This window comes from Ceratotherium simum, chromosome 34, assembly GCF_057802395.1.
Source record: "Ceratotherium simum simum isolate JZ-2026a chromosome 34, ASM5780239v1, whole genome shotgun sequence".
Classification (NCBI taxonomy): Eukaryota; Metazoa; Chordata; class Mammalia; order Perissodactyla; family Rhinocerotidae; genus Ceratotherium; species Ceratotherium simum.
Window position 1 is genome coordinate 21,637,360 of NC_141933.1, and position 25,366 is coordinate 21,662,725.

Below are 25,366 nucleotides of genomic sequence, written 5' to 3' on the forward strand. Positions count from 1 at the left end.
GTCGCCCCCGGGGGGGCCCGCGCGTCCCGGAGGCCGCGGGCGGAGGCGCGGGGGCCCGGGCCGGCCGCCGTACAACTCCGCCCGGCAGCCCCCTCCCTCCCCGCCTGCCCCTTTACCCCGGCGCCTCCTCTCCCCCCCGCCCTCGTCCCCGCTTTCCCAGCCCCAGTCCCTCTCGCCCGGCTCTCGGGAGCGGCGGGGGCGCGCACGGCGGCGGCGGCGGCGGGCCGGCGGGGCCGCGCGGCGGGCTCCCGCGCGGGCGAGTGTGTCTGGGCCTGGGCGGAGGGATCCCCGGGCTGAGGCGGCGGAGGTGCTGCGGCCCGGGGCCGGGTGGTGAATGGGCTGGTGGTGCTCGCTGCTGCTGCTGAGAGGAGGAGGAGGAGGATGAAGAGTTGGGCTTGTTTGTCTCCCACAGTTTCTCTCCTGCTGCTCTGAGTGCCCCCACCCCATTCCGGCCCGGGGCCTGTGTGTCTCTCCTGGAGGAGGAGGAGGATCCAGTTCCTCCCCCCACCCCCTCCTCCCCACCCCCCCTTGCCTGGGGAAGAGGAGGAAAGAAACAGCCCAGAGAGAGAGAGAGAGAGAGAGAGTGAGTGAGAGAGAGAGAGGGGGAGAGGAGAGGAGGAGGAGGAGGGAGAAGGGAACAACCTACCATCTTAACACACTAATATCTAAAAAGTGCGAGAGGCCCAGAGCAGCAGCAGAAGCAGCAGCAGCAGCTCCAGCTTCTTCCCTCCCTCCCCATGAAGAAGAGTTCCCTCCTCCTCCTCCTCCTGCTTCTCCTGCTCAGAGTTCCTGCCTCCAGCTGCCAGGGGGGACAGCCAGCCAGCAGCAGGAGGGTGCAGTATCCCAGCTTTTCCATTCTCTCTTCTCCTCACTCTCCTCTCTCTCTTTTTTTTTTCTGGAGTAGCTCTATTTCCCCTCCCTCCCCCTTCCCCCTCTCGCCCTCTCCTCTCTCTGTCTTGTCTCTGGTGTTTGTCTCTGGGAGGAACAGGGGCTGCTTGCTTGGAGTTTGTTGTGGGGGGGAGGGAGGGGGAGGGGAGGGGTGTGTGGGAGGGAGGAGGGAAAGGGGGGTGTTCTCGCCAGGACCCCTCAGTCAACTTGAGCTTTGAGCAATAACTTCCCCTTCGGGGCGCCCCCCTGCGTGCCCTTCCTATTCCTCCCCCCCTAAAAAAAAGACAATGGAAAAACCTGGTCTCCCCCCTTCCTCCCCTCTGCCCTCCACCCCTCCCCAGGATAAATTGGAAGTAAGTTTATGAGCAGCCTCGGGAGCCTGGGCGCTGAGTGCAGGGCCGGAGCGGGTGACAGAGGCGGCGCGCCGGGGGTGGCGGGGAGGGGGCGTCACATTGTCCCGGCGGGGGGCCGGGGAGGGGGCCGCCGGCGGGGGCGGGGGGGGCGCGGAGCCTCTGCCGCCCCCCTCGGCTCCCCCTCACCCCGGGGATGGTCGCCTTGTCTCTTTCACCTCCCCCCCTCCGGGATGCTGTCGGGGGGAAGTTTTTATTATGGTTATTTATTTAATTTTTTTTTTTTTTGGGAAAACCATCTTGTTTGGTGACTGAGGGATCTGGTTTAAAAAAAAAAAAAAAAAACTGCGGCTGCTGACGCTGCCGGGCCCGAGTGTGTGTGTGTGTGTGTGTGTGTGTGTGTGTGTGTGTGAGAGAGTGTGTGTGTTGTGTTGGTGCATTTGTCTTGGGTGGCCGGAGCAGCGGTGGGGAAATTCCGCTTATTCTTCTTCTTCTGCAACTTGTTATTCCGGAGAGTCTGCCTGCACCCCTCCCCCCGGGGCCGGCCCTCCCGCACTCGCCCCCGCCGCCCGCGGCCGCGGGGCGCCCCCGGGACCCCGCGCGGGCCAGGCCGCTCCGAGAGGGGCCGCGGCCGCCCCTCCCCCGCTCGCGCCCCCGCCGGGGGGAGGGGCGCGCGGAGTGGGACTCTTTCCGTTTGGTCCAGCCCCGCCGTGCACGCAGTTCCCAACACTTCTCGTCATCCTCTCTTTGGTCTCTTTATTCTGCTGAGCGGTGCTGTTAGGATTTCTTTTTTTCCCCTGACCACGTTCGCGATGGTGGGTAGCAGCAAGGTGGCCCTGGCAGGGGAGGGGTTGCTCTCGGGATTGGGCACCGGGGGAAGGAGGTCTCCTTTCAACTTTGTCTGTGGCTGGCACCCCCGGAGAAGGCCACACGCCGGTTGTAGGGTGCAGATGCGCCGAGAGTGATTTCTAAGTAGTTGAGTTGTTGAGATGAGGGTACGACTGCTCATGGCAGGCAGGTTTTGTTTTCATTGGTGAATCCGGTGTCATCATATTCCGGTCATATGTTGAAATATTCTTTGTTTAGGTATGGAAGTAGAGGATCTCACTCGGCACGTCCACATTGTGTTGTTTTTTAATGATGTCTCCTGCCAGGATGGCTTTCTAGAATTTCAGAGGGGAGTTGAGGTCCGGGCGTGTGTGGGCCTCGGCGCTGGCCTTGACAGTGAACTTTGTGGCTGTGTTTTGGATTTCAAAGATTTGCCCCATAGCCGGGGAGCGAGCTGTGCCTTTTCGTTAAGAGTAGGTGTCAGGAATGTAGCTGCTTGAGCTGGGGACGTTAGAGAAGGAAGAACATTTATATATTAATAATTGATAGCTGAATATTAGAATCAGATTAATTTGGGCTGATGAAAGTTTTTTTTTTTTTTTTTTTTTTTTTAAAGCAGTTGTGCGCTCTAGGAAGGAAGCCTTTTCATAGGCAGACTTTATAGGGGTTCTTCAGGGCGGGTAGCTGCAATCTCTTTTTTAGAGAGGATCCTCATCAACATCTGTAGCTTCTTTGAGGGCCTGGTAAGGGGACCTAAATTGGGGCTAAGACATCTAAGTGTCCTTTTCAGTGTTTATGTTGTTTGTTTACATCTGATGTTCCCTGATGTTCGGGCAGTGGAAATAAATAGGTCAGCTTTTCTTTTGGTTTTTGAAGACCAGCCCCCTCCCCTTTTTTTAAGTTTCACAATTTACTTGGTTTCGCAGCATTGTAGGAAACTGTTACTACATTTTTACTGGAAATACTGTTATTCATTTTGATTTTGGTAAGTTCCTTCCCATTCTCTTTTTCTGTCTCCACTGGTATGTGGAATCTACATCATGGGCTTAAAACTAGCTTATTAGGGACCCTTTAAAATGTCTGAAGAATGTATTTTAAAATCTCAGGACATATCTTTTGATGGGAAGGAGGAATTTTTGTATGCAGTTACACTCATGTTTATTTAAAAAAATTTCTGTATTTGAAACTTCTGTAGATGTACAACTATTCTTAGGTGAAGAGCATAGTAATAGTGCAGAAAATTCTCAAAACACAAACTTCTGGCTAACGTGTTAAAAATATCCCAGGTGCTTTTCTTTATGTCAGACCTTTGCTTTTATTAATGTAATAGTATTTGCAATATGTGTGGCATTGCTTGGCTGGCCATATTAGTCTTTTGCTTGAGTGCTTTTGAAGGTTTTTTAACTTAGTTTTTAGGTAATTTTGCAAGCTTTATTTAAGCATGTTGCACCTTGGACTCAGGTCTTTATAGACCTGGAATTGTAATAGATTAAAAAGACTCCCACCTATGCCAGATTTGGTTTTTTAAGAGGTATAAGTGATGGACGGGGCCCTATTTCTTTTAGCTTTGAAGGGTCCATCCTTTTTCCCATTCAGTCATCTGGAAGGAGCTGCCTCAGAAATACTCTTCTTCTGCTTACCTGAAGAGCTCTAAATGCTATCCAGCAGGAGGTGCTACAGCAAGATAAAGCAAATCTCTGAATTTTGAGGGTCTTGCTACGTATTACAGCTCTACTTAGCTTCAACTAAGCAACAGGATTAACACCTTAAAGTTCCAAAAGATTTTGAGTAAGTCCATTTAAAAATTCCATTAATAAATTACATTGTTATTTGAAATGGAAATCTTTGACTGCCTTTTACCTGCTTACACTATTATATACAAAGTAGATTTGTTATTGTGGCTAGCTTAAGGATGCTGCGCTTAGGTATAGAGTGCTGTTAGAATTATTTTATTTTGAAGAGTGAGTCTTGTGTTGGTGAGTGGGGTGTTAAACACCTTTAAAAAAATGATGTGCAATGGCTATAGGCAAAAGTAGTTGGTATGACTTGGGGCTTTTGGTTTTGTGATCATCCTTATAATATTAACTAAATAGGACATATGGTACTTGTGATTTTGGAAAGGGAGGTATTGTATGGAAAAAATTGTAGACTTGTGTGTTCTTTTTTTCCTCGAAACTATGGACAGTGATCATAATAGATAAATTCTTAGGCACTCAGCTTTATAAATACACGTGGTTGATGTATTTGAGTTGGCCTCCAAAGACTGAGATTCTTGAACTGTAAAGTTTTATCTGTGGGCATAGGTCGTTGCAGATAAGTCTTTTAGTGACATGTAACAATAACTACATAAACATGGAAGTAGTGTCATAGTATTTACAGCACGTGGTCCTTTGAAACTCTGTTAGTGTTAGGTGAATTGATTTATCGCTGGAAATATCATGCTACTGTGGTGGCTTGTAAAGTTTGATATCAAAGTTTTAAAAACTTAGGAATGTGTAGAAAATTTGGTGAACCTGCTTTCAATTTTGTCTGTTTGCTAGGCATAATGCTGTACTTTTTTCTCAGTGAGCTCAAATGAGATAATACATGTGAAAGTTGTTTGTGAATTGTCAGAAACCACGCAGATGTTAAGTTGTTGAGATAGTTAATTAATACACGGATAGACGCTTCTATCTTTAAAATGTTACCTTTCTCCATATCATTTGGCAAATGAGTGCGTTAAAAGTACACCCTGAACATTTTATGAATTTTTTTTTAAATACTGCTGTGGTTACCAAAAAGCTCTTTGTTACAGTTTTGAAGCTTTGTTTAAAAAATGCTGCCTAGGCAGTTTCTCATAATTCAAAAAAAAGATCATTTTTCCTTTTGTAGATCCTGTGAAATGTGTATCCCCTGTCAAAGGTTTTCTTCATTTCCCCATTGATGTGATAGTAGTTGATTTTAGTGAATATTTAAGTTCCTGGGTTCTTCTATAGACTCTTATTAACACACAGAGTAACAAATGTCACGGTTAAGGTTTTGATTGATTCTGCTAACTGGTTGAACAATTCTTACTAGCTAAAGCTCCCAAACTTGTTTCAGAGTGAAAAACATGTATATCTTTATGCATTAGCTTGTATACATCATTTTTGTTTTTCTATTTTAAAGGGATGCATAAGGAAATGACTACTCAAATCTAGAGGAGTACACCAAAATATTTTTGTGTAAAAATAGCCCAAAAGTTTAAAACTCAGAGCCTTGAGTTCTGGCTCTGCTCACAGATTTGAACTAAAATAAAATAAAATATAGATAATTGGGAGTCCCTGTGTTTATGAGCATATCAAAAGGTGTAGTATCTTAAATTTTAGAAGTGATTGCTCTTTATAAAATAGCCCCAATTAGTAATTGAATACAGAAACTTGCTTCTGTGAGAAGTGAAAAAAACATTTAACTGTTTAGATAAAAATGAAACCTCTCAGGGTAATATTAACTTTTTCCTCCTACAGACAGTGACTACTAAAGCTTTCTTGGAGGAAATACTGAAGTTAAGGTTGTATTAATGTGCTTTTAAATTTTGTATCCTTAGTATTTTCTTGCCCAAGGCTTTTGTATTTAATTACTATTCAAAGGGAGAAAAGGAAGGCATTTAAGTTTTAGGTCTCTAACTTTTGACAGAATTTCTTTATGTCTATATTCAGAGCTGATTTCTTGAAACATGTTTGAATCTTTATATTAATTTGTGCTGGGAAATATTAATGATTTATGTTGACTTACGGGCTTTTTTGTAGGCCTTAAGTATTCTTTAGGAGCCTAGCAATATATTTTGACCACTTTAACTTTACCAGGTGTGTATTTTTGCTGCTTTGAGATTTTTTTTAAGGAGGTAATCTGTTAACAGTGCATTGAATTTATTGTAGATAATTATTTCTTAAATAGCATCTGCTCTCCTTTGTATGTTTGTGTGGTCATACTATTTTGTAGGCTTTCATGTAATTCTCATTTGTGTATTAAATTTTGAACAGTTATCTTTTGAGAGATTGTTGAAATAGACTTTTAAGAATAACTTTTATATTACTTGTCTATTAATTCAGTCTTAAACTGAGGTGGTAGAGAACTCTTCCCTTTGAGAGATAATGTGTGAGGTTCAGTCATCCTGTGGGGTTTCCTAAAGCAACTTTCTTACACCAGACACTTGTTTGGCAGTTTGAATACTCCTCCGCTTCTCTCCCTCCAATACACTGCAAGGTCTTTCCTTTTTTAAAAATAAAAAATAGTGAGCAGGTCTCTGTTGAAGGAAACTATTCTTTCCTATATTTTGGAAGCATCGACGGAAATGTTTTTCTGCTTTTTTAAGTAGACAAAAAAATGAACCGGTAATGTGGAGATAGGAAGGGGATGAGGCCTAACAGGTTGATGATCTAGGCTTTATTTTGCCTCTGTTTGTGGGCCTAGGGGAGAAAAATAACTTAAACACAGAAGCCAAAAAGATGGGTTTTGTTTTATTGTTTTGGCTGCATTGAGAATACAAACTGTCAGTACTTGAGGAGAAGGAGCAGCAGAAAGGAATTGATTTTTTTCTGCTGCAGATCCAAGTATTGTTAACCATGTGCATCTCTAAAGCAGCATACTTAGAAATCAAACAGTAGTTGATTCTTTCACTCAATTAACAGTCAGAACCCTAAACTGTTTTTTGTTGTTGTTTTTTTTAATTTTAAATAAGTACCCAAAACTTCAGAGTAATGACAATAATTTCCTGATAAAAGTGGGTGATAGTAACCATGGCAACAGCTGTCTCTGGCCTTATGGACAGTATGTTGTATTGATGAAGCTTCAGATCCTGTAGTAGCTTGTCACTTTTATGGTGAAATGTAGTAGCATGTGCTGCAGGTGATTTTTAGCTGGATTGTGTTAAATTTGTGTGCCAGCTTATCTTTCCTTGTTAGGAATTTCTTGGACTGTATTCCACAGCATGTTTGTGAAGGTGCTGTTGCCTGAAAATAACCCACCACCTGTGTTAGGCCTCCTGATGCAGACTGCACTTGGTTCTTTCCCAGCCTCCTTCCTCAGCCTTGCAGAAAATAAGGGGTCTATACAGAAACTCTGTCGACATAAATTACAGCTCAAAATTATCTGCTTGGACATGTTATTGATAGCTTTAAAAAAAAATCTCTGTTTTTAGAAGAGGTCAGTGGATGAGAGAAATGGGTCTGTAGTTGGAATATTTTTTTTCTAAGTGTTCTTTCCAGAAACATGTGTGTGAGAAATGAGGGGTGAGGAGTAATATTGAGTAAGGACTTGACAAAAAAAGAATTTAAGTATTATTGTTTTTTTTGTGTGATGGTGTTATGTGTATGTATTACTAGAAGAATATATTTCCTAGTGGGCAGTCATTAGAGTATGGGAAATGTTTTCTTACGAGAATTTTCTTCAAGAAAAGTTATTTATAAAACATAACTTGAAAGACTGTTAAGAGAAAACCTGGTAAAACAATTAAAATCTTTTTTGAGGAGGGGGATAGAGAGCTTTGAAATTGTTCAACCAAACTTTAAAAAATTATTTTTAAAATTATGTTTTTAAAATAATTTAAAAATTGTATCAAATATTTTTTGCTTTTTAAGCATATCTTTTATATGCTTATTCTCTATAAGATTTTCCTAATGTGAAAATGTTGATCTAAATATTATCTGATACTTTTTCCAGTATGTGCTAAAGAAACTGTGCCAGAGCAGAGAACAAACAAATTAGATCTGAATTTGACTAGGCCCTAATAATGAGATCTAGTCAGATTGTGCTAGATACTAGTTCACTTTTCTTGAAACTTACTGTGATAGGGAGAAGTGGTTTACTTACTACAAGTCCCAGGATGCAGTGTGGTTTTTGCTTAACTCCAGATTAGAGCATTGCATTCTGGGACCTGTAGTCGATTTAAACAGCACAGAGAACCCTTCCCTCTTGTCTACTCCATTTTATACACAGCCTCCCAAGCATCTAAGAACTTTCTGCTAAGTAAAGTTTGGTTGCTAATATCATGATTATTATGCTGCTGATATTCTAAAGTGAGTCTTCAGAAACACCCTAGTGTTTTAGTTTACCTTAGATTAGTTTGTTGTTTTTTATCAGCTACTATAATAAGATTTACATGTAAAACAACAGATATATATGTGTATATATATGTGTGTGTATATATATTCAAAACTAGACTTAGCAATTGTAAGTTTTTTTGTCTGTGATGATATAGGTCTCTTTATAATTACACAGCATCATTGACTGCTAGTATAGGCATTAGAAGCCTATTATTGTAGGGCCTGATATAAATACTATTCTCTTTTCTTTGAATGGGGGCAGTTATTCAGTAGTTAAATTAGGATGGGAGGGTTTTTTTTGTGCCAGTATTTAAGTCCAGAGTTTTTTGATTCTTCTGTAGTAATTGTCAACATCTTGAATTGCAGTATTCTTTAAATGGAAGACAGATTCTTGAAAATAAATGTGGTTTTAGTGTAAGTTTAATACTCAAAGGTGTGTGTAGTCTGAAAGGTAGAGAAAAAGGTAAGGTTTCTTTAAATTTTCATTTGTAAAATTTAAATTTCTGTTCTTTTGAGGGTTCTAATACTTCTACTTTATTAAGTAATATCAATGTTGTTGCAGAGATTAAATGTTAGAATCTGTGAAAGTGCTTAGTCCAGTGCCGGGCACTAATGAAGGCTCAGTAAGTGTCTAGAATTAGCAGCAGCAGGACTAGTGGTTATTGTTATTTAAAAAAATAGCATGCGTCACATTTTTCGCTCTCTTTTTACATTATTATTTGATTGGAAGCCCAGGCTATTCTAAGAAGACCTTGAGATTTTTGGCCTATGGTAGTGAGTGGCAGTTCCTTAGAATTTTTTGCTGTACATAAAATGTCTTCGCACCTCAGTTTCTCCCTAAGTGATGTATGCCCAAAGTCAGACAACCAGCCAGTAGCACAATTTTGACCAGAATTCAGCTCTCCCTGTTCAGTACTCTTTGCCACTGTATCACGGCCTTTGGTTGCCTTTGGAAAGTTCAAAAGATAATGAAAATTTCTTTGTTCATAATGTTTGCACTGGTAGAATACCCAAACTAGTTGATTAATGAAAATAAGATGCTGCAAAAATGTTCCTTGTGTCACAGTGTGTGTAACCTTGGAAAAATTCTGTTGTCTTTAGAAGCATGAACCAATCTATTGCCGCAGTTCACAGTGTTACAGGATTGATGTGTTGGAGGCCAGTGAGCAGCCCCAGAAAGAAAATGTAGTTTCAGGTCTGTGGGTTGTACTTAAAATGTTAGGTTCAAAAAAATCATAAGTCTTTACATTATTTTTCTCTTTTAGGACACTTTAACTTCTTTTAGGCTCTTGAACTTGCAGGATATTTTTATCTGCATGGTTGGTCTCTTTTAGCTTTTTCAGAAGGGAAAGGGACACCTGGGAATATTGAAAAATGTAAGCATAAGTTGCGATGTATGTGCCTTAGTTGGAGCGTGTGCAGAATCAGGGAAGTGTCTCTCTTACCTGCGTGGCCAGTATCTATTCCAGCTTTTCCCGTGTGCAGAGCTCCTGCAATATTATGGCTGAGGGCTGCTGTGTTTATTTAAGAAAACTCTGCCGTTAGTAGTAATTATTTGAGTACTTGTTTACACAACAAACCCACCTACTGCAATAATACTAACCTTTTTTTCCCCTCATAAATGTAAACTGAAATTTGTTAATGTTTGTATATTAGACATTAAATAGATTCTTTAGATGTGTCAAAAATTTATGGACTCTGATCTGATATGCTTCCACATTTTGAGTGGTTTTATTTATTTTGTGTTAACTTGTCTTTTCAAGACCTAACGTTAAGATAAATTCAGTGGTTACAAAGAAGTTAAACACAAAGGACTAAATGTAAGGGAGAAAATGGTCTCTGGTATTAATTGGCCAATGCAGGAAATAATCAGATTTGGATGAATTCTCCTTATCTGCGTTGTATAGTTACACACACTCGTGTAATTCCTGAAATACTAAAGTTGGAAATAAGGAGAGGAAAACTGGTCAGCCATGTGTAATTCCCTCTAGAGTCCTCTGACACGCCTAAATTATTGAGCACAGTTTTCTTTTTTTAATGAAATGTCCCAGACCAATGTAAATGAAACAGTTGTGATGGTGTCAGAAGAGCTGGCTTTAAGACCAGCCCTGTCACTAGCTGTGCACTTGGGAAATTCAGCCTTGCGGGGCTGAAATGGGGGTAATGGTAAAGAGCCTGCCTCACTATGCTGTTAAAAAGATTAGATGAGGGGCCAGCCCAGTGGCATATTGGTTGGGTTCGTGCACTGCGCTTTGGTGGCCGGGGGTTTGCAGGTTCGGATCCTGGGAGTAGACATATGCACCACTTACCAAGCCATGCTCTGGCAGGGGTCCCATATATAAAGTGGAGGAAGATGGGCACGGTGTTAGCCCAGGGCCAATCTTCCTCAGCAAAAAGAGGAGGATTGGCAACAAATGTTAGCTCAGGGCAAATCTTCCTCACCAAAAAAAAAAAAAAAAAAAAAATTAGATGAGCTAAAACTCATGAAGGGACTTTATAGACTAAAGTAGTATATATAAATAGAGCTTTTAATCACTAATAGATGGCTGGATTTTAAGATATTTGTCTATGCTGTGTTAATAATAGTAATATTTTTAAAAATTTAAATGGATGAGTTAGAATCATAATTGGTGATCTAGACCCCCATGGCCAACAGACAGGTTCTTAACATGTGTTTACAGCATACAGTATGCGCTGATAATATGTGCCAATGCATTTGCATATATATATAATATATAGAGATATCATAAATGTACTGGTGTCTTGTTATGGTAATAAAAAGTTTTAATAATGGGCTTTTATATTGAAAAGCATTTTTATATGTTAATATACAAATTTATGCAAATACGTATATTTGTTCTGGAGAAATGGCATAGATATAAGACCTTAAATGTTTGGCAAGTTGCAAACAGTTTTTGTACTTTATGGTTATCTGTTATTAATAATAATACTAATTTAACATTTACTGAGTGTTTATTATGTATAGTGCTAAGTCTTTTTACGTATAGGGTCTCATTTAATTTTAATCCTCACAGCAGTATTCTGAGGATTTGCTGTTATTGTCTTACCCCCATTTTACAGACAAGGAAATGAAGGCTTTGCTGGGATCGTGTAGGTAGCAAATGTTGCAACCTGAATTCAAGCCCAGGTTTGATTCCAGACCCCTCCTCTTAAGTGTCCATAATGCTGTACTCAACTATGTAATTCCCACAGATGCCTAGAAAAGGGAACTACTAAAGAAGTTGTTAATTTACTGAAATGGCCACAGTGATGATGTCTCATTTTTTTTTTTTTTTTTAAAGATTTTATTTATTTTTATTTATTTATTTTCCCCCCGAAGCCCCAGTAGGTAGTTGTGTGTCATAGCTGCACATCCTTCTAGTTGCTGTATGTGGGACGCGGCCTCAGCATGGCCGGAGAAGCAGTGTGTCGGTGCGCGCCTGGGATCCAAACCCGGGCCGCCAGCAGCGGAGCGCGCGCACTTAACCGCTAAGCCACAGGGCCGGCCCTGATGTCTCATTTTGAGTTTGTTTCATGTTGATTTTGGTTGGGTTAGGTTGAATATTTTGGACATAGTAAACAATGGAATGGAACGGAAATGAAGGCATTTGGGAGTGTGCCTGTCTTGTTCATCACTGTGTGCCCGTCATCAAGCACGGTGCCTAGCATGGAGTGAGGTCTCATGTCTGTTTCTTAAGGTTGGGATTCGGGGGCTTTATCATGGTAGGTTATTTTATACATTTTCTTAGTAGGTGCAAATAGTTTACATTCACTATTCAGTTAGTCCTTATGTGACTGTCAACATTTTAGAGGATTTGATGATAAATGTCCTTTCTTTTAAGAGGTATTATAGAGGTAGTACGTCTGAGTTATAATGGTAATTGTAGCAATGTAGATATGTATAAAGTAGAAAATTAAAGTTATCCCACTCTCATTCTACTTTTAAATTTTCCTGTGCATTTAAATATGTGTAATATATGTATAGTATAATATATATGCATTTTAAAAATAAATAGAATTATACCATGATACTCTCTTGAAGTTTACTTTTTTCAGATGGCTATTTTAAAAGCCTGCCTGTTTTTGAAAGTAAGTCTCGGGTGGTAAGTGGGAGTGAGGTTGGAAAGCAAGAGGTGGGTAAGATTCATACGTTAAGATTATAAACCTATACCCTAGACTGATTATTACCTATGAGGCAAAAAGCATTTTAAGTTCTTTGTACTTGCACCTAATGCCTTAGCAATGGTTGTTGCTATTTGTAAAACTTTAAAAAATGTTAACCAATTTAAAATGACAACGTTATTTTCTATCCTGCACAAGTAATATAGGAGGCATCATTTCAGAATTAAATTCTACTACTTCTGGTAGCTACTTATAAAGAGATTAATTGTGGTTTCAGATAACTTTTTTTTAACCGGTGGTCTCTCTCCTTGGTCGTTGGGAGACATTCATTCAACATTTACGAAGTAATGTAGAGTTTTAAAACCAAGAAAATACTTGTAATATTTTAATTAATAGAAACTCAAACTAGTATTGCTTAATTGGCATTCGGATATGCTGCATGAGAATTAGTCCTGGTCCTCACATCTCTGTGAGAGTAGTGTTGGCTGACCTCACCCCCATCCCTATCCCTACTCACTTAACCACCACTAAATGCTATGCTGATAACCCAGCATTTTTTGTGTGTGTGTGAGGAAGATCGCCCCTGAGCTAACATCTGCCAATCCTCCTCTTTTTTGCTGAGAAAGACTGGCCCTGGGCTGCCATCCGTGCCCATCTTCCTCTACTTTATGTGGGACTCCGGCACAGCATGTCTTAACAAGCGGTGCGTCGGTGCGCGCCCGGGATCCGAACTGGCGAACCCCGGCGCACTGCAGTGGAGCGCGTGCAGTTAACTGCTTGCGCCACTGCGCCAGCCCCTAACCCAGCATTTTTTAAAGCAGTATAAGAAGAAAAAAAACAAAAAGATAAATTATTTGAGTGCCATTGGTTTTTCTGGCATTATTTAAAAAAAGACATACTCAAGGCCTTATAATCTACATTAAATATTGATTCTGGCTTTGAGAGTTTTCACTTGTTGCTAAGGTTATTTAGTCATAATTCACTTTTGTGATTTTTAAATTAAAAAATGTCATTTCATAGGAAATAAATTTTTCATTATGGAAGTTTTACAAAAAAGTCTTTCTAATCCTAGAATGCAGTCCTTGAATCTAAGATGCTTTATGCTTCTTTAGACCCACATTTAGTGAAGTCCTGAAGCCTGGCCTTAAAAATTCTAAGAACTGGATCTGATAATAAACACAGCAGTTTATTTGAACTATAGTGTAATCGAAGATTTAACAAGCCCTGTTGAGTATTTCTCATTGGTAGCATTCATATGTGCTTTTTAGTTTGTGTGGCTCAGACTATGCCCTAGGTAGAAATTTATTATTTCTCAAAATAGTCTTATAAGTGTACAAAGGGCTCAGTTCGCGTCATGGATGGTAAAACTGAGGCGGAGACAAGAATTTGAGTAAGTTAAGGGCAGAGCCTAATTTTCTTCTCTTATTCTAGTTTCAGCCTTCTTAACCTGTAGTCTCCAAACTTTAAAAAATTATGACTACCAGTAAATGTATATTTATATATAATTTTATGAACTAGTGTTTTATATATGTTATAAAACGTACAGGAAAATCGAAATTTAAAAAAAGGATGAGATTTTAAAATACAAGTTGTAATAATTTCTTCCCATGGCCCCCTTCCTTCCCCAGGGTGGGTGCCAGCACTGGAGCCTAGTGCTCGAGCTAGGCCATTCTTCCCCAGAAGAGGCGGCCGTGGGGACACCTGGAGGATAGGTGGTACAGGGCCTGGGGCTTTTAAGTTGGAGTGATCTTTTGCAGCTTTTTAATTTTAAAGAAACAGCCTTTCTTCCTGTGGAGGGCTGAAAGATTGAGAGTAAAGGCCTTGAGAAAGGTGAGCTTAAAAGACAGAAATATAAGCCTCATTTGTTTTCTTCAGAGTTGACCAAAGGGAGAAGGCTGGCTGCCCTGACGCCCTCACTCCCACCGTGGAGATGGTAGAGCCGTTTCTGTTGTTGTTAGGCAGTTTATAGAACGCAGGATAGCTTGGTAAGCGTCTTCTCTGTGCCTGACATGACGTAACATTGTGGAGTATGCAGCATGCATGTTAAGTACAAGTGGTTGTATTTGGCTTGTTGCTGCAGCATTTTTGAGGATGTCTTAAAAAGCAGTTCTCACTCGACAGAGTTGGATATTTGCAAATTATTGAAATATCATTTCATGGAGACCAGACTTTGTAACTTGAATTATTCTATTTGGTATTTGTTTACTTCTCTTTTCTGCCCCCCAGCCCCCGTAATACCTCAGAGCAGAATTCTTTTTCTGAAAGAAACAGATGCCATTAACTTATCAGGACCTGATACTAAAAAGCCTACAAAAATCTTTGTGCTGCTGATTTTCTTTATTTAATCTATATGCAAAGCATATTGTGATTATTGCTGTTAGAGGGTTTAAGCTGATGGTTCCTCCCCACCCTTTTCTGTGCTCAGGGGAGATAGATTAGGAATACCAAATTGAGAACTTAGTATAAAGAAATAATGACCACTGAAATAAAACAGGAGTTCAAATAAAAAGCAAACCAGATACAAATGTAGAATGAAAATATCTTTTCGTAAAATGTTAGCATGCTGTACTTGGAACAGATGCCACATTAATTCAAAAGAGAGCCCAGAAAATGTGGCAACTTTACGATGTCAATGGAGGGGGCTGCAGTGGGTCCTGTTCTCATTGTGTCAAGTGCTCAGTACCTCCAGGTCCGGTCTTGTGTTTCTGTGGGTTTATTTTCTGTGTATATTACGTGTTAGCATATAAATATTAAATCTATGCTTAATATTCTTATTTATGTAATTAAATACATTGTCATACTAGTAGATATTAGGGTAAAAAGCCCAATAACTTGTAATGCAACAGTGATGGTTGTTTTAAATATGCGTATTGAGACACGCAGAATCTGAGGCAAAAGTTCACTTTCGTCTGCACCTTCCAGGCACGTTTATGATAATAAGGTGGTCTAAGAGTTGAGTCTTTTCAAAGAGGCCTGTGCTGCCACCGCTGCTGGTTTTTTTGAGGCCTATCCTTTTGAATGTAAAATTTGGACAAGAGACAAAACTATGAGAATTTTGCATTTTTTTTCTCATTTAAATTTATAGTTATCATTGGACATTTGTTATGATTTTTAAGTAGCTTAGATTCATTCATTCCTTTTGCGGTGTCTTTTATGGCGTTTGGGAAGGAGGGGAAGGAGGAGAAAGAGTGACGGAAGGGTACTGTGCACACTTGGATACCTCAGAGTGACGTTCATTTTATAGAAGATTGCACTGGGACATCTCTGAATTGCCTGTCTTGCAGTGCATGGTTAATGTGGGTCTGAGTGTGGAGAGAGATGGGCTAGGGGCTCTTAACCAGATTTACAGTGTGCCACTTCCTGGGCAGTGCAATGATCTAATCACCAGGGGCACATCCTCTGTGCCTGTAAAGAAGTCTGGTGCGCATGCCTAGAAAAGCACTACGAGTTTTCCCTCAGTTAGTCGAAGCATGAAGGCTTACGATTTAGTAATTTTGTTGAAAAAGTTAAAAGTTTTGTTTTCACGCAGCGCAGGCAAAGGGAAGTGTTTAGCATGGCAGTGGAGCGCAGTGGTTGAGTATCAGCACTGGAGCTGGAGCTCAAATCCTGGCTTTGCCATGTGTTACCTCTGTGATAACGGTACCCTCTGTGCCTCTGCCTCAGTTTCTTCATACGTAGAATATGCATAAATAATAGTACCCATCCCCTGAGGTTATGATGTGTGAGACTGTAGTAAGCGCTAAATTAATGGTAACCAAAGTTAGGTATTATTACTTAACTTTCATTCTCAACTCCTTTCTTCTCTTCTCAAGGCTTGAGACAAATGTCACATAGTGGGAAAAGAGCCTGGAGCTTTGGGGTCTGACCCCTGGGTTGGAATCTCAGTACAACCACTTAAAGTGGAGTGTGCGGTCTTGGACTCGTTATTTAAGCTCCCTTCAACAGAGATGTCTCCGTGCGTGCTGTATACCAAGCTCTGTGCTGTCCACTTGGACCTCAGTGTCTTCATCTGTGATATCGGGATGATAATGCCAACCTCCTAGGATTGATGTGAAGATAAAATGAGGAAATCTTAAGACACTTGATAAGCAATAGCTGCTGTCGTCGTTATTATTGTTACAGTCCCGCTAAAAGTTTATGGGAAAACAGTAAATATGGAACAGCTTAGGTGAAAAGGAGAGTTTTTTTCCTGAAATGTCTTGGTCGAAAAGGTATGGATGGGTGGAGGGGCCGGCCTGGTGGCGCAAGCAGTTAGGTGTGCGTGCTCCGCTGTGGCGGCCCGGGGTTCGTGGGTTCGGATCCCGGGCACGCACCGATGCACCGCTTGGCAAACCATGCTGTGGTGGCGTCCCATATAAAGTGAAGGAAGATGGGCATGGATGTTAGTTCAGGGCCAGTCTTCCTCAGCAAAAAAAGAGGAGGATTGGCAGATGTTAGCACAGGGCTGATCTTCCTCACACACACACAAAAAAAGGTATGGATGGGAAAAGTGTATCTAATGAGTTCTTGTTTGTGAATACCTCTGGGAGAAATAGAAAGTACATGAGAATATGTAAGTTTTAATAGAGACTTAAAAATATTTCATGGTACTTTATATTTGTTAAGCCCCTTAGCGATATAAGCTTTTTTTGCACCAAGATATTGACGTGGCTTACAGTAGGTCACTTAGCATCACATCAGTAGTAGACTAGACATAATAACTCAGAAGTCTGAAATACTGGTCAGCTGGTCAGTCCTTTGGGTCTACTGCTCAGGACAAATTGTGTGTGTTTAACCCTTGAGAACACATGCTTGGGTGTAAAAACCGATGGAAATGGTTGTAGAACCCCAGAGATGTAAAAGTGGCACACAGAGCTTTCTAGTAACGATGGACATAGTTTATTTGCCATCTGATTTTGGGCATTTTGCCTTTGTGAAATTTCCTCTCATCTGGTGCCTGGTCTTTTCTTATGGTAATTGTTATTTTCTTTCCATAATTAATTGTCATATGTTACCTATATTGAGCCTTGAAACTGGGCCTGAGAACAAGTTCATTGTGAGAAAAGCCACTCTTTGAGTGTCTGCCTTACACTGATCTCAGAATTAAGATTTTTTGATCAAATTTGTAAAGAATTTGAGTTTTTAATATATCCGTGTGTGTGTGTGTGTGTGTGTGTGTGTGTATGTATGTATGTATATATCTATCTGGTAAGTGAAATCAGTCATCGAGCGAAGGGGAACGATCATTAAGTGTGAAATAGAACTAATTTTATTCATTCACTACCAATTTGGATCTGAAACTTTTTTTTTCCTGGTGAGGAAGATTAGCCCTGAGCTAACATCCATTGCCAATCCTCTTTTGCCTGAGCAAGACTGGCCCTGAGCTAGCATCTGTGCCCATCTTCCTCTGTTTTTATATGTGGGACGCCTGCCACAGTATGGCTTGATAAGCAGTATGTAGGTCCGTGCCTGGGATCCCCCACCCGCGAACCCTGGGCCACCGAAGCGGAGCCTGTGAACTTAACCACTATGTCACCGGGCTGGCCCCCTGAAACTTTTTTGATCTTTGATCTGTTTTTTCTCAGGTATGTGTAAAAGCTTACCAAAACATCCTGAGTGTGGTGTATGTTAGCAGTAGTGAACATTTGAATTAAAGCAGAGTAATAGATTCCATTAATTTTTGTTCTCATTTACCCAACGGCACCATTTCGTAAAAGCCTAGTAGATGGATAGAAGTATTCGCTGTATTTTATTTTGTCTGTGTTCCTAAAACATTGTTTCTACTTTCTGAGCAGAAATTCCCTCGTTTGTTTTGGTAAAGTACTGTACTTTAGCTCAACAAATATTTAAAAAATTAAGCAATTTTATAGCAGGCTGTATAGTTTCCTTTCAGTTAAAAAAAATTGTAATGTTACTTTCCAGTAGCTAGAGTGGTCAGTAAGTAAAGCTTTGTAGTTTTAGAGTTAGCATAGCATATGCATAGTATTAAGTTTTCTTTACTTCAGCCTGTATGGAGGACCTATAAAAGTTGCTTCTCTTGGGTGAATGGAATTGTAAAAAGTTTAGAAGTCTATTTCATTTTAATAAATATAGAAATAGGCCCTATGGAGTCTTTGGGGTTGATTTAAAGAATTGTACAATTTTGAAAATCCATTAGTCCCTGCCTAATTTGTAAAAGGTGGGCTGCTTATGACAGGGTTGAACTCCTGTTACAGTTGTGCAGGAACATGTCTGGTTCTGTGGTGTGTGAGCTACTCTCTAGAGAGGTGCCACCATCGATGGCGCACCCTGCCTCCATCATTGCCTTTCCTCTCCCCTCTTCTTTACTATCTCTCTGCTTTTCTTCTCTGCGTACGCTGTCCCCTGTCTGCTGTTTGTCACTCTCCAAAGCTACCACCATCTTATTCTATTTCTCTCCAAAACAAAACAAAGCGAGACACCATTGTAATTATTAGTTTTTAAACAGAGAGAGCTGTCATCAAGATCTTAAGGCTTTAATGGTTTGTGGACCTCCCCATTTTGGGACTTCAGCCAGGAGTTGGATAATAGATAGCTTAAAATCACTAGCGAAGTAACCGAGTTTTTGTGAAACATTTTCTCTCTGGACTAAAGGAAAGAATAGGAAAAGCCCTTTTTACCTCAGGAGTTGCTGTATTTTCTGGTAGCAGGTGAGGTGGGGTCGTAGTGGGGAGAGGGGCAGCTTTGTTACTTCACTAAGATAAGGGAAACAGGAAGTGTTAGTTTATTAGATTGCCCTCTGTAGACCTGTGGACCTAATTGGAGAGGACATGTTGGTGTTGCTGATTCTGAAAGTATTTTGATTTAGTAATAGGGAGGGCTAGTAGAATTTTTAGTTTGTAAAATGTAAAATAGGGCTGTGATGCCTTGTTATTATGTATTGATTGTTTACATTTCATTAGTTGGTAGTTACAAAGTAGCAGACCCTTTCCTTTCCAGATTTCTCCTAGTGGTTTTCAACTGTTAACTGATTTGTTTTGGTAAGAAAAGTAAAACTTGGAAATTAGCTGTGGTTATGTTCTAATGGCTATGTTGGATTTAAATTTAATAGCTTCTAAGATCCATGCCAAGTTTTTTCATCTATTATTTAATTACACCTAGAGAAGAACATATCAGACAAGAGCCTTAGCTTTATCTATAGGATTTTTTAAAACTTCTTTTTATGGAAATTTAAAAACATACACAAAAGTTGAGTGAATAATATTAACAACCCCCACATACCTGTTAACCTAACTTCTACAATTATCAGCATTTTGCCAATCGTTAGTGTGTGAAACATACAAGGATGTAATTTTATGTTTTTAAGACATGCACTACAAATAGACACGTTGGTATGCTCAAAGGCAGAGTGTGTATGAGAATGTTAACTGTTTTCATACATTGTAAATTTAATATTGGTAATCACCTTTTAGGATAATAGTACTGTCGTTTGCCTTTTAACTTACTGAAGAAATCTGAGCCACCACTAGCTTACTGATGAACCACATCTGCTGGAAGGATTTTAGTTTTCTTCCCCCTTCTGTCTTTAGAAACTCAAGATTATTAGTTTTGAATTTACTATTCTTATGAGTTGCCTTTTATTTTATGTACACTTGCCTATCTGCAACTTTTGTATGGGCCACCAATAATGGTCATTTCTAGAGTATGTAGGGCAGTGTTTAAATCAGCTTAAAGTTAGAAATCACTATATTTTGTTCTGCAATTTCTCCTTCTGCATATTCTATTTCACCCCAGTGTATATATTGATTGACTAAGGAATGCATATTATAACTTGTAAAATAGTTTGTTGAGGAGGGAATTTCAACTGCCTGCTACCCCTGGACCTGGTAACAGTGAGGAGGCACTCAGTTATTTGCTCCCCTGTTCGCTCCTCTTTGCAAGTCCTGAGTCGTGCATGTGCCTGTGTTGTGGGGCCTGTTCGTTACTAGTCACTACAAGGTGATGGTAGCCTTATTTCTAAATTTCCTTGCTTTTATTAGTTTAAATTAGGCCCATAGGAGTAATTATTCCACCCCAGTGCATGAGGAACCATAGTCATTGGAGCTGTGCATCGAAACCCCTGTGTAGTGCGTTGAAAAGGTGTCTTTAACGTTATGATGCTGTTTGGCACATTTAGTTTAGTGCGAGGAGTGTACTTATTTAATAGGACCTTTAATAAGCTCCCTCTACACTAGAAATATATTTTAAAAAATTATACTTAAGACGACTTTGTAGTATTCCCCAGTAGAGTTCATCTAGAGCAGCGAAACCTTTCTAAAATAAAACTTATTCCTTTAACCGGTATTCATTTAAGTGGGTTTCTCTGTACTTGGTTTCCATGGAAAAATTGAATAGCTAACGTTATTTATAAGGTGGAAGTAAAATAGGGTGCCTAATGGGACCCCATGCTGCTCTGATGAAGAGACCGAGGAAAAAAATCCATGCTCGTGGGATTTTTTTTTTTTAACAAGGTTAATGGAAGCCCTGATTTCAGTCTTCTGTAACAGAACATATTTTTGGTTTTAAAGGCTAGCATTAATAGCAAGGAAACTTCTTTTTTTGCTCTGTATTGCTTTCACTTTCAGGTTTTAGGACCACTTACTTATCAGTGTGATTGAGGCTTTATGCCTCAGACTCCTGTTTCTTTGTGGTTTGTGTTTCAAAAGTTAAAATCCCCAGCATATTGTAGCTGTTTCAGTTTCTCATTGACATTTCAAAGTACAGATGAAAAGCTAAATGTTCATTAATGATCGCAGTGATGATAAAGAATCAATATGTTGGACTAAGATTTTTTGAAGAAATGTGACTGTTATGGAACCATTTTTAGTTTTCAGGCCTTAAGTCAGGATTCTTTGTTATTTGTGTTGTGGAGCTAAACCTGTGTAGTCAGAAGGAAAAGATTCTAATTTTCTTTTGGGGGTAGAAATGGGGAAAATCTCAATTTCTCTTTCTTTTTAAAATAATGTATTGTTGCCAAAGCTTTTTAATTGAAATAGATGTTAATTCCTTTAGTCTTTGAGTGCGAGTTTGGGATAAACCTTGGCTTTTTCCTCACTTCTTTGGTAAGGCCCTCTCTTAGTTTTCTAGGCCTACAACAAAGCCTTGCACTTCTTAAGCCCCTTCAAGTGGAAGAATATCGTTCCTTGTGTGTGTGTGTGTGTGCGACTAATTTTCCTGTAGCCTGAAAGGCACCTGCTCCTTTTCCAGCCTGGTGAGTGCAGCGGTGCTATGTTGAGGAGTGAGGCAGCATGGAGCCCAGCAAGGTGCTGTAATCTTTAGTTAGTGTTGGTTGTCCTCGGCAGCTTGGGCTCCTTATCCATTTGTCTGGAAGTTCTCTGGGATTATTGCTGCCTGTCAATGCACCAGGCGTTTGCTTCTGTGTTTTAAAAGCAGAGTTGTAGTGTACTTAGGGCTCCAGCAGTGGAAGAGGTTTTGTTTTGGTTTGGTTTGTGCGTGTGTTTCTTTGGACAAGCTTCTGGCTACAGTTGGGTTTACTGTGCTTTGATTTTAAAAGATTTGGTTGTTCTGGTCCTGTTGAATTTTTGTGTGAGGTATTTTATCTCCAGCAGTTCACTAGTTTCTTCTGTGCATATTGGTGCTATTTTATAAAATTGGCTTAGTGTGTTCATTGTTCTTTTAGTTTAGCTTTTTCTCTATATTTTTTTAATCAGGTGTTTACCAATGACCTTCCTTAGTGACTTGTATTTGAATTATCTTTGTGCTTTAGAGACACAGGAATTTGGTTCTATTATCCCATTTCTGAGAGAACAACTCCCAGTAGTTGCAGTTAGTACAGTAGGAAGTGTTTTCACAGATGCGGTGCTGGGCGTTGCTCCTCCTCCTTGGCGCTGATGGTGCACACCCAGAACTCCCATTAGTGGTAATAGGAGGCACTTCGTAAATCCCTGTACGCCAAGATCAACCCCAATTCCTCTGTAATGCCTTACAGATACCCAGGTTGTTTTGTTGTTGTTGATGTTGAAGAGTCCTAAGGTTAACTGATTATTAAGATAAGAGTTTGAGCTGTCTTGGGATATGGGGTGATTTACTAAGTTTGATCTGTAATTAAGAAGTTTACGTTATGATGATTAGACTCAGAAAACATAGCTTTGTGAGCTGTGGAAGCTTGTGAATAAGGACTTTTGTACTTTATGGCATGATGAAGCAAGATTTCTTCCTTCCGTTTATTTCTCATCATACATCTCAACTACAAAATAAATGATTTTACCAGTTTTTGTGCATATTGTAAGAGGACTTAGTAAAAAAATTTTTTTGTCAGCCTTCCCACAATTGCTCTCTGGCCTCTTAGATCTTTTGTCAGCTAATGTTGCTCACATTTTTCAAGCGTATAGAGGCTAATAACGTGCACTGTCTTAGAGCTTGGACATTGCAGTCACTGGTCAAGTATTAGATAATCACTAATACGCCTATCTGTGAATTGTGGATTTTTATTACTTTATTTATGCACAGTCTAATGGAAGAATTCCTGGATTGAGAGCTGTTAATCTGGATTTTAGGCTGGACTTTGCCTCTTATTATCTTTGTAGCTTTTGGCTAGTCATCTAGACTTCTTGGACCGCTATTCCCCTATGAAATGAAGGTATGGATCTGGTACTCTGGGGTATCCATTCTAGCTTTAGGCTATTTGAGGGCCTGCTTTCCTAGGTACTAAGGAAATAGTGGACTGTAAGGCTATGGTTCCTAATCCTGGCTACCCATCAGAATCTTCTGGGGGAACTTTAGAAAAATACAGATATCTGGGCTCCAAATCAGACATAATGAATTCAGAATCTTTAAGGATAGGGCCTATGAATCTATATTTTTTTGAAGCTTTCGAGTTATCCTGATCTAGGTTTGAAAACTACTTGTACAAGGCATTATTTCTACTCTACTTGTGTGTGTGTGTGTGTGTAGTCTGTTTAGGGAGATAAGACGTATAAGTTACAATGTGAGACATTATGTGTTTAAATTCTAAAATGAATGAGAGAGATGATAAATACTCTGAGAGTGCTCTGGACCTGAAGGACTGGGTGAGATTTGGATAGGCAGAGAAAAGTAAAAGGGTATTCTTGGCATAAGAAAGAGCATCCCTAAAGTAAAAGTTTGGAGAGGGGAGCAATTCTGATGACAGTTTTAGTCTTTATCTTAGTGTTCTCCTCTTGCAACTGCTGTAGATTTCGTAAACATTTTGAGGGAGTGAGCCATGAAGGTATTTGATGGAGGAGAGTGTTCAGCCAGAGGGAAAAGTAGAAGAGCCTGAGAAGGGAGCTTGTTTGGAGTTTTTGAAGTACCAAAAAGAGGCCAGTGTGGCTGGAGCAGATTGAGCAACGGGGAGAGGGGCAGGATGAGGTCTGAGAGGAGCAGAGGCCCAGATCATTTAGATCCTCGTGGGCAATTGTAAAAGACTTTACCTTTTTCTCTATGGTGGGAAACCATTGGAGGGTTTTAAGCAGAGGAGTAACCAGATCTGTCTTGGATTTTGAAAAAGTCACTCTGGGTGCTGAGAGAATAGACTGTAGGGGGACAAAGATGGGAGTGGGCAGGCCAGTTAGGAGGCTATTACACTAATCTAGGTGAAAGATGGTGGTGACTTGGACCAAGGAAGTGGTAGTGGCATTGAGACAAGTGGTCAAAGTCGGTGTATTTTGAAGGTAGAGGCAAGATGGTTAGCTGTTGGATTGGGTGTAGGGTGTGGGAAAAAGAGGAGTCTGTGGTGACTTTCAGGTTTTGACCTGAAGCGATGGAGTTGCCATTTATTGACATGGGGATGTCTGAGGAGGAGGGTGAGGGATAGGTAGTCAAGAGTTTAGTTTTGGATTTGTTGAGCTTGAGAAACCTATTTGACAAGTGTTGAGTGGGCAGTTGGGTATGTGAGTTTGGAATTCAGAGGAAAGGTCTGGGCTAGCGATAAAAGGTTGGGAGTCACCAATGTACAGATCCTTTTTTAGCCATGAGACTGGGTGAGGTTACCTAACGAGAAGAGTTCCAAGAACTGAGCCATGGGGCAGTTCAACATTTTGAGGTCTTGAGAGATGAGAAGGAACCAGGAAAAGAAACCCGGAAGAGTGGCCAGAGAGATTAGGAGGAAAATTAAGAGCAGGTGGTGTCCTGGAAGTCAGGAGAAGAAAGGGTTTCAAGACCCATCAGCTGGGTCAAATAATACTGATGGAGCAAGGAAGTGAGGGCTGAGACTTTCCTATTAGATGCAGCAATAGGGAGGTCATTCGTGCTCTCAACAAGAATGGAAGGAGGAAAAGCCCTGATGGAGTGGGTGCAGTAGAGAAGGAGAGGAGAGGAACTAGAGACCGTGAGTGTGGTTAAGTCTTTTAGGGAGTTTTGCTGTCAGTGGGAGCATAGTCATGGGACAATAACTAGAGAGGGATACGGAGTCAAGGGAGGCTTTTTTTTTTAAAATAGAAGAAACAAAAGGATCCAGTAAGGAGGGAAAAATTGATGCTTCTTGAGAATGAGGGGAGAAGTGCTAGAGGGATGTCCATGAGAGGGTAAGATTAAGAGGGATGGGGGCAAGAGGGATGATTATGATATTGGGGCCTAAAGGACTAAATCTCATTAAGCAGATTCTGCTTTTTTTCTGAGCACTTATTTGCATTTAAATTTATTTCAAACTTATTATACTTGCTGTGAGAAGTTAGGGAGGGCAGATAAAAAGCAGTAAAACTTATTGTATATAAAATTAGTGTATCAGCTTGGGGTAGTAGAAGAGAAGAGATTGAATCCTCTGTGTAAGGTGACATTTTAAAGTGTCTTTGAATGACAATTATCTGTGCTATTCTAGTCCTTTATCAAAATTTATGATTGAGCACAGACTATAAACTTAATCGTTTGAAATTTGTAGTGGGATGAATTTTAGCCTAATTTAAAACATGATCTAGCGTTAACCTTTTTCTCTGCAAAATTTGTTTATTGTTTAATATATATTCTTCATATACAAAGGTTTTAGATATGTTACAAAGGTACTTAAGAAGTAGTTATTAATCACCTTTAATTTATTGCTCATATTTTAAATTTTATAACCATATCAGAAATCTGAATGATTCATTTCTTTATCAGCTCTAATTAAAGCAACTACCTGTGAAGTTCTGGAGAGGTGAACAACCTTCAGTTTGCAAAAAATCATGT

The 25,366-nt window shown here is 40.2% G+C and overlaps 1 protein-coding gene across 17 annotated transcripts in view; it reads left to right on the plus strand.

The window, feature by feature from the left end:
• Positions 1 to 300: 300 nt before the first annotated feature.
• Positions 301 to 25,366, plus strand: part of PHF21A (PHD finger protein 21A) — a 182,296-nt gene continuing 157,230 nt past the window's right edge. For 6 of the 17 annotated variants that reach the window (XM_087423054.1, XM_087423059.1, XM_087423052.1 and 3 more), the window contains exon 1: positions 303 to 833. The gene's annotated coding sequence lies outside the window, so the exon portion shown is untranslated. Of the gene's footprint in view, positions 834 to 1,107; positions 1,242 to 1,872; positions 2,054 to 2,082; positions 3,855 to 25,366 lie in introns of those variants that run through there. The other 11 variants (XM_087423066.1, XM_087423067.1, XM_087423057.1 and 8 more) reach the window with 7 other exon arrangements.